Here is a 15,507-nt window from a genome sequence, read left to right on the forward strand (position 1 = left end):
ATACTTTTATCAAATACGAGCTTTCTTTGAGGAGTTAGGCCAAATTGTATTTCAGAATTGGCAGCACGACTGTATTCAGCCAGAAAACTGAACTATTGACAAGGAACTCGGATTTGCAAAAGAAACACATATTCATCTACTCCACTGTCTGAAAAGCGAAAAAAGGGTCAATTTTCAAATACGAGCTTTTGCTATGGAGTTAGACCAAAGCTGTATCTCATAATTGGCAGTAGGACTCAATTCAGCCAGAAAACTTAACTTTGGACACAGAGCTCAGATTGGCAAAAGAAACATATATTCATGTTGCCCGCGGTCTGAAAAGCCAAAAACACGTTCAATTTTTAAATACGAGCTTTCGCTAAGGAGTTAGACCAAAGCTGTATCTCAGAATTGGTACTAGGAGTCAACACAGCCAGGAAATTTGACTATTGACAGAGAGTTCAGATTTGCAAAAGAAACAGATATTTATATTCCCCACCAGCTAAAAAACCCCAAAACACATACTTTTATCAAATACGAGCTTTCTCTGAGGAGTTAGACTAAATTCTATTTCAAAATTGGCAGCACGACCGTATTCAGCCAGAAAACTGAACTGTTGACACAGAGCTCAGATTTAAAAAACAAACAAATATTCATATTCCCCATGTTCTGGAAAGCGAAAAACACATTCAATGTTCAAACATGAACTTTCGCTGAGAAGTTAGACAAAGGCTGTATATCAGAATTGGCAGTAGGACTCAATTCAGCCAGAAAACTTAACTTTTGACACAGAGCTCATACTTGCAAAAGAAACACATATTCATGTACCCCAGTGTCTGAAAAGCGAAAAACACGTTCAATTTTCAAATATGAGCTTTCGCTAAGGATTTAGACCAAAGCTGTATCTCAGAATTGGCAGTAGGAGTCAACACAGCCAGGAAATTTGACTATTGACAGAGTGTTCAGATATGCAAAAGAAACAGATATTTATATTCCCCACCACATAAAAAACCCAAAAACCCAGAAACACATACTGTTATCATATGGTCTGAAAAGCGAAAAACACATTCAATTATCAAATACGAGCTTTCTTTGAGGAGTTAGGCCAAATTGTATTTCAGAATTGGCAGTACAACTCAATTCAGCCAGAAAACTGAACTATTGACAAGGAACTCGGATTTGCAAAAGAAACACATATTCATTTACTTCACTGTCTGAAAAGCGAAAAACAGGGTCAATTTTCAAATACGAGCTTTTGCTAAGGAGTTAGACCAAAGCTGTATCTCATAATTAGAAGTAGGACTCAATTCAGCCAGAAAGCTTAACTTTTGACCCAGAGCTCAGATTGGCAAAAGAAACATATATTCATGTAACCCACGGTCTGAAAAGCAAAAAACACATTCAATTTTCAAACACGAGCTTTCCCTGAGGAGTTAGACCAAAGCTGTATCTCAGAATTGGCAGTCGGACTCAATTCAGCCAGGAAACTTAACTTTTGACACAGAGCTCAGATTGGCAAAAGAAACACATATTCATGTTCCCCACGGTCTGAAAAGCGAAAAATACAAAAAATTTTCAAATATGAGCTTTACCTGAGGAATGAGACCAAGCTGTGTCTCAGGGCAGTAGGAGTCAGCCAGGAAATTTGACTATTGACAGAGAGTTCAGATTTCAGGTCTGAAAAGCGAAAAACACGTTCAATTTTCAAATACGAGCTTTTGCTAAGGAGTTAGACCAAAGCTGTATCTCAAAATTGGAAGTAGGAGTCAACACAGCCAGGAAATTTGACTATTGACAGAGAGTCCAGATTTGCAAAAGAAACAGATATTTGTATTCCCCACCACCTAAAAAACCCAAAAACATACTTTTATCAAATACGAGCTTTCTCTGAGGAGTTAGACTAAATTGTATTTCAGAATTGGCAGCACGACCGTATTCAGCCAGAAAACTGAACTGTTCACACAGAGCTCAGATTTAAAAAACAAAAAAATATTCATATTCCCCATGTTCTGAAAAGCGAAAAACACATTCAATTATCAAATACGAACTTTCTTTGAGGAGTTAGGCCAAATTGTATTTCAGAATTGGCAGTACAACTCAATTCAGCCAGAAAAATGAACTATTGACAAGGAACTCGGATTTCCAAAAGAAACACATATTCATTTACTCCACTGTCTGAAAAGCGAAAAAAGGGTCAATTTTCAAATACGACCTTTTGCTATGGAGTTAGACCAAAGCTGTATCTCATAATTGGCAGTAGGACTCAATTCAGCCAGAAAACTTAATTTTTGACACAGAGCTCATACTTGCAAAAGAAAAACATATTCATTGAATAAAATGAATAAAATAAAATAAAACACATTTTCACTGTCTGAAAAGCGAAAAACACATTCAATTTTCGAATACGAGCTTTCACTAAGGAGTTAGACCAAAGCTGTATCTCAGAATTGGCAGTAGGAGTCAACACAACCAGGAAATTTGACTATTGACAGAGAGTTCAGATTTGCAAAAGAACCAGATATTTGTATTCCCCACCACCTAAAAAACCCAAAAACATACTTTTATCAAATACGAGCTTTCTTTGAGGAGTTAGGCCAAATTGTATTTCAGAATTGGCAGCACGACTGTATTCAGCCAGAAAACTGAACTATTGACAAGGAACTCGGATTTGCAAAAGAAACACATATTCATCTACTCCACTGTCTGAAAAGCGAAAAAAGGGTCAATTTTCAAATACGAGCTTTTGCTATGGAGTTAGACCAAAGCTGTATCTCATAATTGGCAGTAGGACTCAATTCAGCCAGAAAACTTAACTTTGGACACAGAGCTCAGATTGGCAAAAGAAACATATATTCATGTTGCCCGCGGTCTGAAAAGCCAAAAACACGTTCAATTTTTAAATACGAGCTTTCGCTAAGGAGTTAGACCAAAGCTGTATCTCAGAATTGGTACTAGGAGTCAACACAGCCAGGAAATTTGACTATTGACAGAGAGTTCAGATTTGCAAAAGAAACAGATATTTATATTCCCCACCAGCTAAAAAACCCCAAAACACATACTTTTATCAAATACGAGCTTTCTCTGAGGAGTTAGACTAAATTCTATTTCAAAATTGGCAGCACGACCGTATTCAGCCAGAAAACTGAACTGTTGACACAGAGCTCAGATTTAAAAAACAAACAAATATTCATATTCCCCATGTTCTGGAAAGCGAAAAACACATTCAATGTTCAAACATGAACTTTCGCTGAGAAGTTAGACAAAGGCTGTATATCAGAATTGGCAGTAGGACTCAATTCAGCCAGAAAACTTAACTTTTGACACAGAGCTCATACTTGCAAAAGAAACACATATTCATGTACCCCAGTGTCTGAAAAGCGAAAAACACGTTCAATTTTCAAATATGAGCTTTCGCTAAGGATTTAGACCAAAGCTGTATCTCAGAATTGGCAGTAGGAGTCAACACAGCCAGGAAATTTGACTATTGACAGAGTGTTCAGATATGCAAAAGAAACAGATATTTATATTCCCCACCACATAAAAAACCCAAAAACCCAGAAACACATACTGTTATCATATGGTCTGAAAAGCGAAAAACACATTCAATTATCAAATACGAGCTTTCTTTGAGGAGTTAGGCCAAATTGTATTTCAGAATTGGCAGTACAACTCAATTCAGCCAGAAAACTGAACTATTGACAAGGAACTCGGATTTGCAAAAGAAACACATATTCATTTACTTCACTGTCTGAAAAGCGAAAAACAGGGTCAATTTTCAAATACGAGCTTTTGCTAAGGAGTTAGACCAAAGCTGTATCTCATAATTAGAAGTAGGACTCAATTCAGCCAGAAAGCTTAACTTTTGACCCAGAGCTCAGATTGGCAAAAGAAACATATATTCATGTAACCCACGGTCTGAAAAGCAAAAAACACATTCAATTTTCAAACACGAGCTTTCCCTGAGGAGTTAGACCAAAGCTGTATCTCAGAATTGGCAGTAGGACTCAACACAGCCAGGAAATTTGACTATTGACAGAGTGTTCAGATATGCAAAAGAAACAGATATTTATATTCCCCACCACATAAAAAACCCAAAAACCCAGAAACACATACTGTTATCATATGGTCTGAAAAGCGAAAAACACATTCAATTATCAAATACGAGCTTTCTTTGAGGAGTTAGGCCAAATTGTATTTCAGAATTGGCAGTACAACTCAATTCAGCCAGAAAACTGAACTATTGACAAGGAACTCGGATTTGCAAAAGAAACACATATTCATTTACTTCACTGTCTGAAAAGCGAAAAACAGGGTCAATTTTCAAATACGAGCTTTTGCTAAGGAGTTAGACCAAAGCTGTATCTCATAATTAGAAGTAGGACTCAATTCAGCCAGAAAGCTTAACTTTTGACCCAGAGCTCAGATTGGCAAAAGAAACATATATTCATGTAACCCACGGTCTGAAAAGCAAAAAACACATTCAATTTTCAAACACGAGCTTTCCCTGAGGAGTTAGACCAAAGCTGTATCTCAGAATTGGCAGTCGGACTCAATTCAGCCAGGAAACTTAACTTTTGACACAGAGCTCAGATTGGCAAAAGAAACACATATTCATGTTCCCCACGGTCTGAAAAGCGAAAAATACAAAAAATTTTCAAATATGAGCTTTACCTGAGGAATGAGACCAAGCTGTGTCTCAGGGCAGTAGGAGTCAGCCAGGAAATTTGACTATTGACAGAGAGTTCAGATTTCAGGTCTGAAAAGCGAAAAACACGTTCAATTTTCAAATACGAGCTTTCGCTAAGGAGTTAGACCAAAGCTGTATCTCAAAATTGGAAGTAGGAGTCAACACAGCCAGGAAATTTGACTATTGACAGAGAGTCCAGATTTGCAAAAGAAACAGATATTTGTATTCCCCACCACCTAAAAAACCCAAAAACATACTTTTATCAAATACGAGCTTTCTCTGAGGAGTTAGACTAAATTGTATTTCAGAATTGGCAGCACGACCGTATTCAGCCAGAAAACTGAACTGTTCACACAGAGCTCAGATTTAAAAAACAAAAAAATATTCATATTCCCCATGTTCCGAAAAGCGAAAAACACATTCAATTATGAAATACGAGCTTTCCCTGAGGAGTTAGACGAAAGCTGTATCTCAGAATTGGCAGTAGGAGTCAACACAGCCAGGAAATTTGACTATTGACAGAGAGTTCAGATTTGCAAAAAAAACAGATATTTGTATTCCCCACCACCTAAAAAACCCAAAAACATACTTTTATCAAATACGAGCTTTCTTTGAGGAGTTAGGCCAAATTGTATTTCAGAATTGGCAGCACGACTGTATTCATGTAACCCACGGTCTGAAAAGCAAAAAACACATTCAATTTTCAAACACGAGCTTTCCCTGAGGAGTTAGACGAAAGCTGTATCTCAGAATTGGCAGTAGGACTGAACTCAGCCAGAAAGCTTAACTTTTTACCCAGAGCTCAGATTTGCCAAAGAAAAACATGTTCATGTTCCACATGGTCTGAAAAGTGAAAAACACAAAGAATTTTCAAATAAGAGCTTTCCCTGAGGAGTTAGACGAAAGCTGTATCTCAGAATTGGCAGTAGGACTCAACTCAGCCAGAAAACTTAATTTTTGACACAGAGCTCAGATTGGCAAAAGAAACACATGTTCCCCACGGTCTAAAAGCAAAAAACACATTCAGTTTTCAAATACCAGCTTTCGCTGAGGAGTTAGACCAAAGCTGTATCTCAGAATTGGCACTAGGACTCAATTCAGCCAGAAAACTTAATTTTTGACACAGAGCTCAGATTGGCAAAAGAAACACATGTTCCCCACGGTCTAAAAGCAAAAAACACATTCAGTTTTCAAATACCAGCTTTCGCTGAGGAGTTAGACCAAAGCTGTATCTCAGAATTGGCAGTCGGACTCAATTCAGCCAGGAAACTTAACTTTTGACACAGAGCTCAGATTTGCAAAAGAAAAAAGTATTCATTTTCCACATGGTCTGAAAAGCGAAAAACACAAACAATTTTCAAATAAGAGCTTTCCCTGAGGAGTTAGACGAAAACTGTATCTCAGAATTGGCAGTAGGACTCAATTCAGCCAGAAAATAGAACTGTTGACACAGAACTCAGATTTGCCAAAGAAACACAGTTTCATATTCCCCACGGTCTGAAAAGAGAAAAACACAAACAATTATCAAATACGAGCTTTCTCTGAGGAGTTAGACTAAATTGTATTTCAGAATTGGCAGCACGACTGTATTCAGCCAGAAAACTGAACTGTTGACAAAGAGCTCAGATTTAAAAAACAAAGACATATTCATATTCCCCATGTTCTGGAATGCGAAAAACACATTCAATTATCAAATACGAGCTTTCTTTGAGGAGTTAGACCAAATTCTATTTTAGAATTGGCAGAACGACTCAATTCAGCCAGAAAACTTAACTTTTGACACAGAGCTCATACTTGCAAAAGAAACACATATTCATGTACCCCAGTGTCTGAAAAGCGAAAAACACGTTCAATTTTCAAATATGAGCTTTCGCTAAGGATTTAGACCAAAGCTGTATCTCAGAATTGGCAGTAGGAGTCAACACAGCCAGGAAATTTGACTATTGACAGAGTGTTCAGATATGCAAAAGAAACAGATATTTATATTCCCCACCACATAAAAAACCCAAAAACCCAGAAACACATACTGTTATCATATGGTCTGAAAAGCGAAAAACACATTCAATTATCAAATACGAGCTTTCTTTGAGGAGTTAGGCCAAATTGTATTTCAGAATTGGCAGTACAACTCAATTCAGCCAGAAAACTGAACTATTGACAAGGAACTCGGATTTGCAAAAGAAACACATATTCATTTACTTCACTGTCTGAAAAGCGAAAAACAGGGTCAATTTTCAAATACGAGCTTTTGCTAAGGAGTTAGACCAAAGCTGTATCTCATAATTAGAAGTAGGACTCAATTCAGCCAGAAAGCTTAACTTTTGACCCAGAGCTCAGATTGGCAAAAGAAACATATATTCATGTAACCCACGGTCTGAAAAGCAAAAAACACATTCAATTTTCAAACACGAGCTTTCCCTGAGGAGTTAGACCAAAGCTGTATCTCAGAATTGGCAGTCGGACTCAATTCAGCCAGGAAACTTAACTTTTGACACAGAGCTCAGATTGGCAAAAGAAACACATATTCATGTTCCCCACGGTCTGAAAAGCGAAAAATACAAAAAATTTTCAAATATGAGCTTTACCTGAGGAATGAGACCAAGCTGTGTCTCAGGGCAGTAGGAGTCAGCCAGGAAATTTGACTATTGACAGAGAGTTCAGATTTCAGGTCTGAAAAGCGAAAAACACGTTCAATTTTCAAATACGAGCTTTCGCTAAGGAGTTAGACCAAAGCTGTATCTCAAAATTGGAAGTAGGAGTCAACACAGCCAGGAAATTTGACTATTGACAGAGAGTCCAGATTTGCAAAAGAAACAGATATTTGTATTCCCCACCACCTAAAAAACCCAAAAACATACTTTTATCAAATACGAGCTTTCTCTGAGGAGTTAGACTAAATTGTATTTCAGAATTGGCAGCACGACCGTATTCAGCCAGAAAACTGAACTGTTCACACAGAGCTCAGATTTAAAAAACAAAAAAATATTCATATTCCCCATGTTCCGAAAAGCGAAAAACACATTCAATTATGAAATACGAGCTTTCCCTGAGGAGTTAGGCCAAATTGTATTTCAGAATTGGCAGTACAACTCAATTCAGCCAGAAAAATGAACTATTGACAAGGAACTCGGATTTCCAAAAGAAACACATATTCATTTACTCCACTGTCTGAAAAGCGAAAAAAGGGTCAATTTTCAAATACGACCTTTTGCTATGGAGTTAGACCAAAGCTGTATCTCATAATTGGCAGTAGGACTCAATTCAGCCAGAAAACTTAATTTTTGACACAGAGCTCATACTTGCAAAAGAAAAACATATTCATTGAATAAAATGAATAAAATAAAATAAAACACATTTTCACTGTCTGAAAAGCGAAAAACACGTTCAATTTTCGAATACGAGCTTTCACTAAGGAGTTAGACCAAAGCTGTATCTCAGAATTGGCAGTAGGAGTCAACACAACCAGGAAATTTGACTATTGACAGAGAGTTCAGATTTGCAAAAGAACCAGATATTTGTATTCCCCACCACCTAAAAAACCCAAAAACATACTTTTATCAAATACGAGCTTTCTTTGAGGAGTTAGGCCAAATTGTATTTCAGAATTGGCAGCACGACTGTATTCAGCCAGAAAACTGAACTATTGACAAGGAACTCGGATTTGCAAAAGAAACACATATTCATCTACTCCACTGTCTGAAAAGCGAAAAAAGGGTCAATTTTCAAATACGAGCTTTTGCTATGGAGTTAGACCAAAGCTGTATCTCATAATTGGCAGTAGGACTCAATTCAGCCAGAAAACTTAACTTTGGACACAGAGCTCAGATTGGCAAAAGAAACATATATTCATGTTGCCCGCGGTCTGAAAAGCCAAAAACACGTTCAATTTTTAAATACGAGCTTTCGCTAAGGAGTTAGACCAAAGCTGTATCTCAGAATTGGTACTAGGAGTCAACACAGCCAGGAAATTTGACTATTGACAGAGAGTTCAGATTTGCAAAAGAAACAGATATTTATATTCCCCACCAGCTAAAAAACCCCAAAACACATACTTTTATCAAATACGAGCTTTCTCTGAGGAGTTAGACTAAATTCTATTTCAAAATTGGCAGCACGACCGTATTCAGCCAGAAAACTGAACTGTTGACACAGAGCTCAGATTTAAAAAACAAACAAATATTCATATTCCCCATGTTCTGGAAAGCGAAAAACACATTCAATGTTCAAACATGAACTTTCGCTGAGAAGTTAGACAAAGGCTGTATATCAGAATTGGCAGTAGGACTCAATTCAGCCAGAAAACTTAACTTTGGACACAGAGCTCAGATTGGCAAAAGAAACATATATTCATGTTGCCCGCGGTCTGAAAAGCCAAAAACACGTTCAATTTTTAAATACGAGCTTTCGCTAAGGAGTTAGACCAAAGCTGTATTTCAGAATTGGCAGTAGGAGTCAACACAGCCAGGAAATTTGACTATTGACAGAGTGTTCAGATATGCAAAAGAAACAGATATTTATATTCCCCACCACATAAAAAACCCAAAAACCCAGAAACACATACTGTTATCATATGGTCTGAAAAGCGAAAAACACATTCAATTATCAAATACGAGCTTTCTTTGAGGAGTTAGGCCAAATTGTATTTCAGAATTGGCAGTACAACTCAATTCAGCCAGAAAACTGAACTATTGACAAGGAACTCGGATTTGCAAAAGAAACACATATTCATTTACTTCACTGTCTGAAAAGCGAAAAACAGGGTCAATTTTCAAATACGAGCTTTTGCTAAGGAGTTAGACCAAAGCTGTATCTCATAATTAGAAGTAGGACTCAATTCAGCCAGAAAGCTTAACTTTTGACCCAGAGCTCAGATTGGCAAAAGAAACATATATTCATGTAACCCACGGTCTGAAAAGCAAAAAACACATTCAATTTTCAAACACGAGCTTTCCCTGAGGAGTTAGACCAAAGCTGTATCTCAGAATTGGCAGTCGGACTCAATTCAGCCAGGAAACTTAACTTTTGACACAGAGCTCAGATTGGCAAAAGAAACACATATTCATGTTCCCCACGGTCTGAAAAGCGAAAAATACAAAAAATTTTCAAATATGAGCTTTACCTGAGGAATGAGACCAAGCTGTGTCTCAGGGCAGTAGGAGTCAGCCAGGAAATTTGACTATTGACAGAGAGTTCAGATTTCAGGTCTGAAAAGCGAAAAACACGTTCAATTTTCAAATACGAGCTTTCGCTAAGGAGTTAGACCAAAGCTGTATCTCAAAATTGGAAGTAGGAGTCAACACAGCCAGGAAATTTGACTATTGACAGAGAGTCCAGATTTGCAAAAGAAACAGATATTTGTATTCCCCACCACCTAAAAAACCCAAAAACATACTTTTATCAAATACGAGCTTTCTCTGAGGAGTTAGACTAAATTGTATTTCAGAATTGGCAGCACGACCGTATTCAGCCAGAAAACTGAACTGTTCACACAGAGCTCAGATTTAAAAAACAAAAAAATATTCATATTCCCCATGTTCCGAAAAGCGAAAAACACATTCAATTATGAAATACGAGCTTTCCCTGAGGAGTTAGACGAAAGCTGTATCTCAGAATTGGCAGTAGGAGTCAACACAGCCAGGAAATTTGACTATTGACAGAGAGTTCAGATTTGCAAAAAAAACAGATATTTGTATTCCCCACCACCTAAAAAACCCAAAAACATACTTTTATCAAATACGAGCTTTCTTTGAGGAGTTAGGCCAAATTGTATTTCAGAATTGGCAGCACGACTGTATTCATGTAACCCACGGTCTGAAAAGCAAAAAACACATTCAATTTTCAAACACGAGCTTTCCCTGAGGAGTTAGACGAAAGCTGTATCTCAGAATTGGCAGTAGGACTGAACTCAGCCAGAAAGCTTAACTTTTTACCCAGAGCTCAGATTTGCCAAAGAAAAACATGTTCATGTTCCACATGGTCTGAAAAGTGAAAAACACAAAGAATTTTCAAATAAGAGCTTTCCCTGAGGAGTTAGACGAAAGCTGTATCTCAGAATTGGCAGTAGGACTCAACTCAGCCAGAAAACTTAATTTTTGACACAGAGCTCAGATTGGCAAAAGAAACACATGTTCCCCACGGTCTAAAAGCAAAAAACACATTCAGTTTTCAAATACCAGCTTTCGCTGAGGAGTTAGACCAAAGCTGTATCTCAGAATTGGCACTAGGACTCAATTCAGCCAGAAAACTTAATTTTTGACACAGAGCTCAGATTGGCAAAAGAAACACATGTTCCCCACGGTCTAAAAGCAAAAAACACATTCAGTTTTCAAATACCAGCTTTCGCTGAGGAGTTAGACCAAAGCTGTATCTCAGAATTGGCAGTCGGACTCAATTCAGCCAGGAAACTTAACTTTTGACACAGAGCTCAGATTTGCAAAAGAAAAAAGTATTCATTTTCCACATGGTCTGAAAAGCGAAAAACACAAACAATTTTCAAATAAGAGCTTTCCCTGAGGAGTTAGACGAAAACTGTATCTCAGAATTGGCAGTAGGACTCAATTCAGCCAGAAAATAGAACTGTTGACACAGAACTCAGATTTGCCAAAGAAACACAGTTTCATATTCCCCACGGTCTGAAAAGAGAAAAACACAAACAATTATCAAATACGAGCTTTCTCTGAGGAGTTAGACTAAATTGTATTTCAGAATTGGCAGCACGACTGTATTCAGCCAGAAAACTGAACTGTTGACAAAGAGCTCAGATTTAAAAAACAAAGACATATTCATATTCCCCATGTTCTGGAATGCGAAAAACACATTCAATTATCAAATACGAGCTTTCTTTGAGGAGTTAGACCAAATTCTATTTTAGAATTGGCAGAACGACTCAATTCAGCCAGAAAACTTAACTTTTGACACAGAGCTCATACTTGCAAAAGAAACACATATTCATGTACCCCAGTGTCTGAAAAGCGAAAAACACGTTCAATTTTCAAATATGAGCTTTCGCTAAGGATTTAGACCAAAGCTGTATCTCAGAATTGGCAGTAGGAGTCAACACAGCCAGGAAATTTGACTATTGACAGAGTGTTCAGATATGCAAAAGAAACAGATATTTATATTCCCCACCACATAAAAAACCCAAAAACCCAGAAACACATACTGTTATCATATGGTCTGAAAAGCGAAAAACACATTCAATTATCAAATACGAGCTTTCTTTGAGGAGTTAGGCCAAATTGTATTTCAGAATTGGCAGTACAACTCAATTCAGCCAGAAAACTGAACTATTGACAAGGAACTCGGATTTGCAAAAGAAACACATATTCATTTACTTCACTGTCTGAAAAGCGAAAAACAGGGTCAATTTTCAAATACGAGCTTTTGCTAAGGAGTTAGACCAAAGCTGTATCTCATAATTAGAAGTAGGACTCAATTCAGCCAGAAAGCTTAACTTTTGACCCAGAGCTCAGATTGGCAAAAGAAACATATATTCATGTAACCCACGGTCTGAAAAGCAAAAAACACATTCAATTTTCAAACACGAGCTTTCCCTGAGGAGTTAGACCAAAGCTGTATCTCAGAATTGGCAGTCGGACTCAATTCAGCCAGGAAACTTAACTTTTGACACAGAGCTCAGATTGGCAAAAGAAACACATATTCATGTTCCCCACGGTCTGAAAAGCGAAAAATACAAAAAATTTTCAAATATGAGCTTTACCTGAGGAATGAGACCAAGCTGTGTCTCAGGGCAGTAGGAGTCAGCCAGGAAATTTGACTATTGACAGAGAGTTCAGATTTCAGGTCTGAAAAGCGAAAAACACGTTCAATTTTCAAATACGAGCTTTCGCTAAGGAGTTAGACCAAAGCTGTATCTCAAAATTGGAAGTAGGAGTCAACACAGCCAGGAAATTTGACTATTGACAGAGAGTCCAGATTTGCAAAAGAAACAGATATTTGTATTCCCCACCACCTAAAAAACCCAAAAACATACTTTTATCAAATACGAGCTTTCTCTGAGGAGTTAGACTAAATTGTATTTCAGAATTGGCAGCACGACCGTATTCAGCCAGAAAACTGAACTGTTCACACAGAGCTCAGATTTAAAAAACAAAAAAATATTCATATTCCCCATGTTCCGAAAAGCGAAAAACACATTCAATTATGAAATACGAGCTTTCCCTGAGGAGTTAGGCCAAATTGTATTTCAGAATTGGCAGTACAACTCAATTCAGCCAGAAAAATGAACTATTGACAAGGAACTCGGATTTCCAAAAGAAACACATATTCATTTACTCCACTGTCTGAAAAGCGAAAAAAGGGTCAATTTTCAAATACGACCTTTTGCTATGGAGTTAGACCAAAGCTGTATCTCATAATTGGCAGTAGGACTCAATTCAGCCAGAAAACTTAATTTTTGACACAGAGCTCATACTTGCAAAAGAAAAACATATTCATTGAATAAAATGAATAAAATAAAATAAAACACATTTTCACTGTCTGAAAAGCGAAAAACACGTTCAATTTTCGAATACGAGCTTTCACTAAGGAGTTAGACCAAAGCTGTATCTCAGAATTGGCAGTAGGAGTCAACACAACCAGGAAATTTGACTATTGACAGAGAGTTCAGATTTGCAAAAGAACCAGATATTTGTATTCCCCACCACCTAAAAAACCCAAAAACATACTTTTATCAAATACGAGCTTTCTTTGAGGAGTTAGGCCAAATTGTATTTCAGAATTGGCAGCACGACTGTATTCAGCCAGAAAACTGAACTATTGACAAGGAACTCGGATTTGCAAAAGAAACACATATTCATCTACTCCACTGTCTGAAAAGCGAAAAAAGGGTCAATTTTCAAATACGAGCTTTTGCTATGGAGTTAGACCAAAGCTGTATCTCATAATTGGCAGTAGGACTCAATTCAGCCAGAAAACTTAACTTTGGACACAGAGCTCAGATTGGCAAAAGAAACATATATTCATGTTGCCCGCGGTCTGAAAAGCCAAAAACACGTTCAATTTTTAAATACGAGCTTTCGCTAAGGAGTTAGACCAAAGCTGTATCTCAGAATTGGTACTAGGAGTCAACACAGCCAGGAAATTTGACTATTGACAGAGAGTTCAGATTTGCAAAAGAAACAGATATTTATATTCCCCACCAGCTAAAAAACCCCAAAACACATACTTTTATCAAATACGAGCTTTCTCTGAGGAGTTAGACTAAATTCTATTTCAAAATTGGCAGCACGACCGTATTCAGCCAGAAAACTGAACTGTTGACACAGAGCTCAGATTTAAAAAACAAACAAATATTCATATTCCCCATGTTCTGGAAAGCGAAAAACACATTCAATGTTCAAACATGAACTTTCGCTGAGAAGTTAGACAAAGGCTGTATATCAGAATTGGCAGTAGGACTCAATTCAGCCAGAAAACTTAACTTTTGACACAGAGCTCAGATTGGCAAAAGAAACATATATTCATGTTGCCCGCGGTCTGAAAAGCCAAAAACACGTTCAATTTTTAAATACGAGCTTTCGCTAAGGAGTTAGACCAAAGCTGTATTTCAGAATTGGCAGTAGGAGTCAACACAGCCAGGAAATTTGACTATTGACAGAGTGTTCAGATATGCAAAAGAAACAGATATTTATATTCCCCACCACATAAAAAACCCAAAAACCCAGAAACACATACTGTTATCATATGGTCTGAAAAGCGAAAAACACATTCAATTATCAAATACGAGCTTTCTTTGAGGAGTTAGGCCAAATTGTATTTCAGAATTGGCAGTACAACTCAATTCAGCCAGAAAACTGAACTATTGACAAGGAACTCGGATTTGCAAAAGAAACACATATTCATTTACTTCACTGTCTGAAAAGCGAAAAACAGGGTCAATTTTCAAATACGAGCTTTTGCTAAGGAGTTAGACCAAAGCTGTATCTCATAATTAGAAGTAGGACTCAATTCAGCCAGAAAGCTTAACTTTTGACCCAGAGCTCAGATTGGCAAAAGAAACATATATTCATGTAACCCACGGTCTGAAAAGCAAAAAACACATTCAATTTTCAAACACGAGCTTTCCCTGAGGAGTTAGACCAAAGCTGTATCTCAGAATTGGCAGTCGGACTCAATTCAGCCAGGAAACTTAACTTTTGACACAGAGCTCAGATTGGCAAAAGAAACACATATTCATGTTCCCCACGGTCTGAAAAGCGAAAAATACAAAAAATTTTCAAATATGAGCTTTACCTGAGGAATGAGACCAAGCTGTGTCTCAGGGCAGTAGGAGTCAGCCAGGAAATTTGACTATTGACAGAGAGTTCAGATTTCAGGTCTGAAAAGCGAAAAACACGTTCAATTTTCAAATACGAGCTTTCGCTAAGGAGTTAGACCAAAGCTGTATCTCAAAATTGGAAGTAGGAGTCAACACAGCCAGGAAATTTGACTATTGACAGAGAGTCCAGATTTGCAAAAGAAACAGATATTTGTATTCCCCACCACCTAAAAAACCCAAAAACATACTTTTATCAAATACGAGCTTTCTCTGAGGAGTTAGACTAAATTGTATTTCAGAATTGGCAGCACGACCGTATTCAGCCAGAAAACTGAACTGTTCACACAGAGCTCAGATTTAAAAAACAAAAAAATATTCATATTCCCCATGTTCCGAAAAGCGAAAAACACATTCAATTATGAAATACGAGCTTTCCCTGAGGAGTTAGACGAAAGCTGTATCTCAGAATTGGCAGTAGGAGTCAACACAGCCAGGAAATTTGACTATTGACAGAGAGTTCAGATTTGCAAAAAAAACAGATATTTGTATTCCCCACCACCTA

Source organism: Pituophis catenifer, unplaced genomic scaffold (assembly GCF_029215685.1).
Source record: "Pituophis catenifer annectens isolate HBS135680 unplaced genomic scaffold, rPitCat1.0.hap2 SCAF_8, whole genome shotgun sequence".
NCBI classification, from domain to species: domain Eukaryota; kingdom Metazoa; phylum Chordata; class Lepidosauria; order Squamata; family Colubridae; genus Pituophis; species Pituophis catenifer.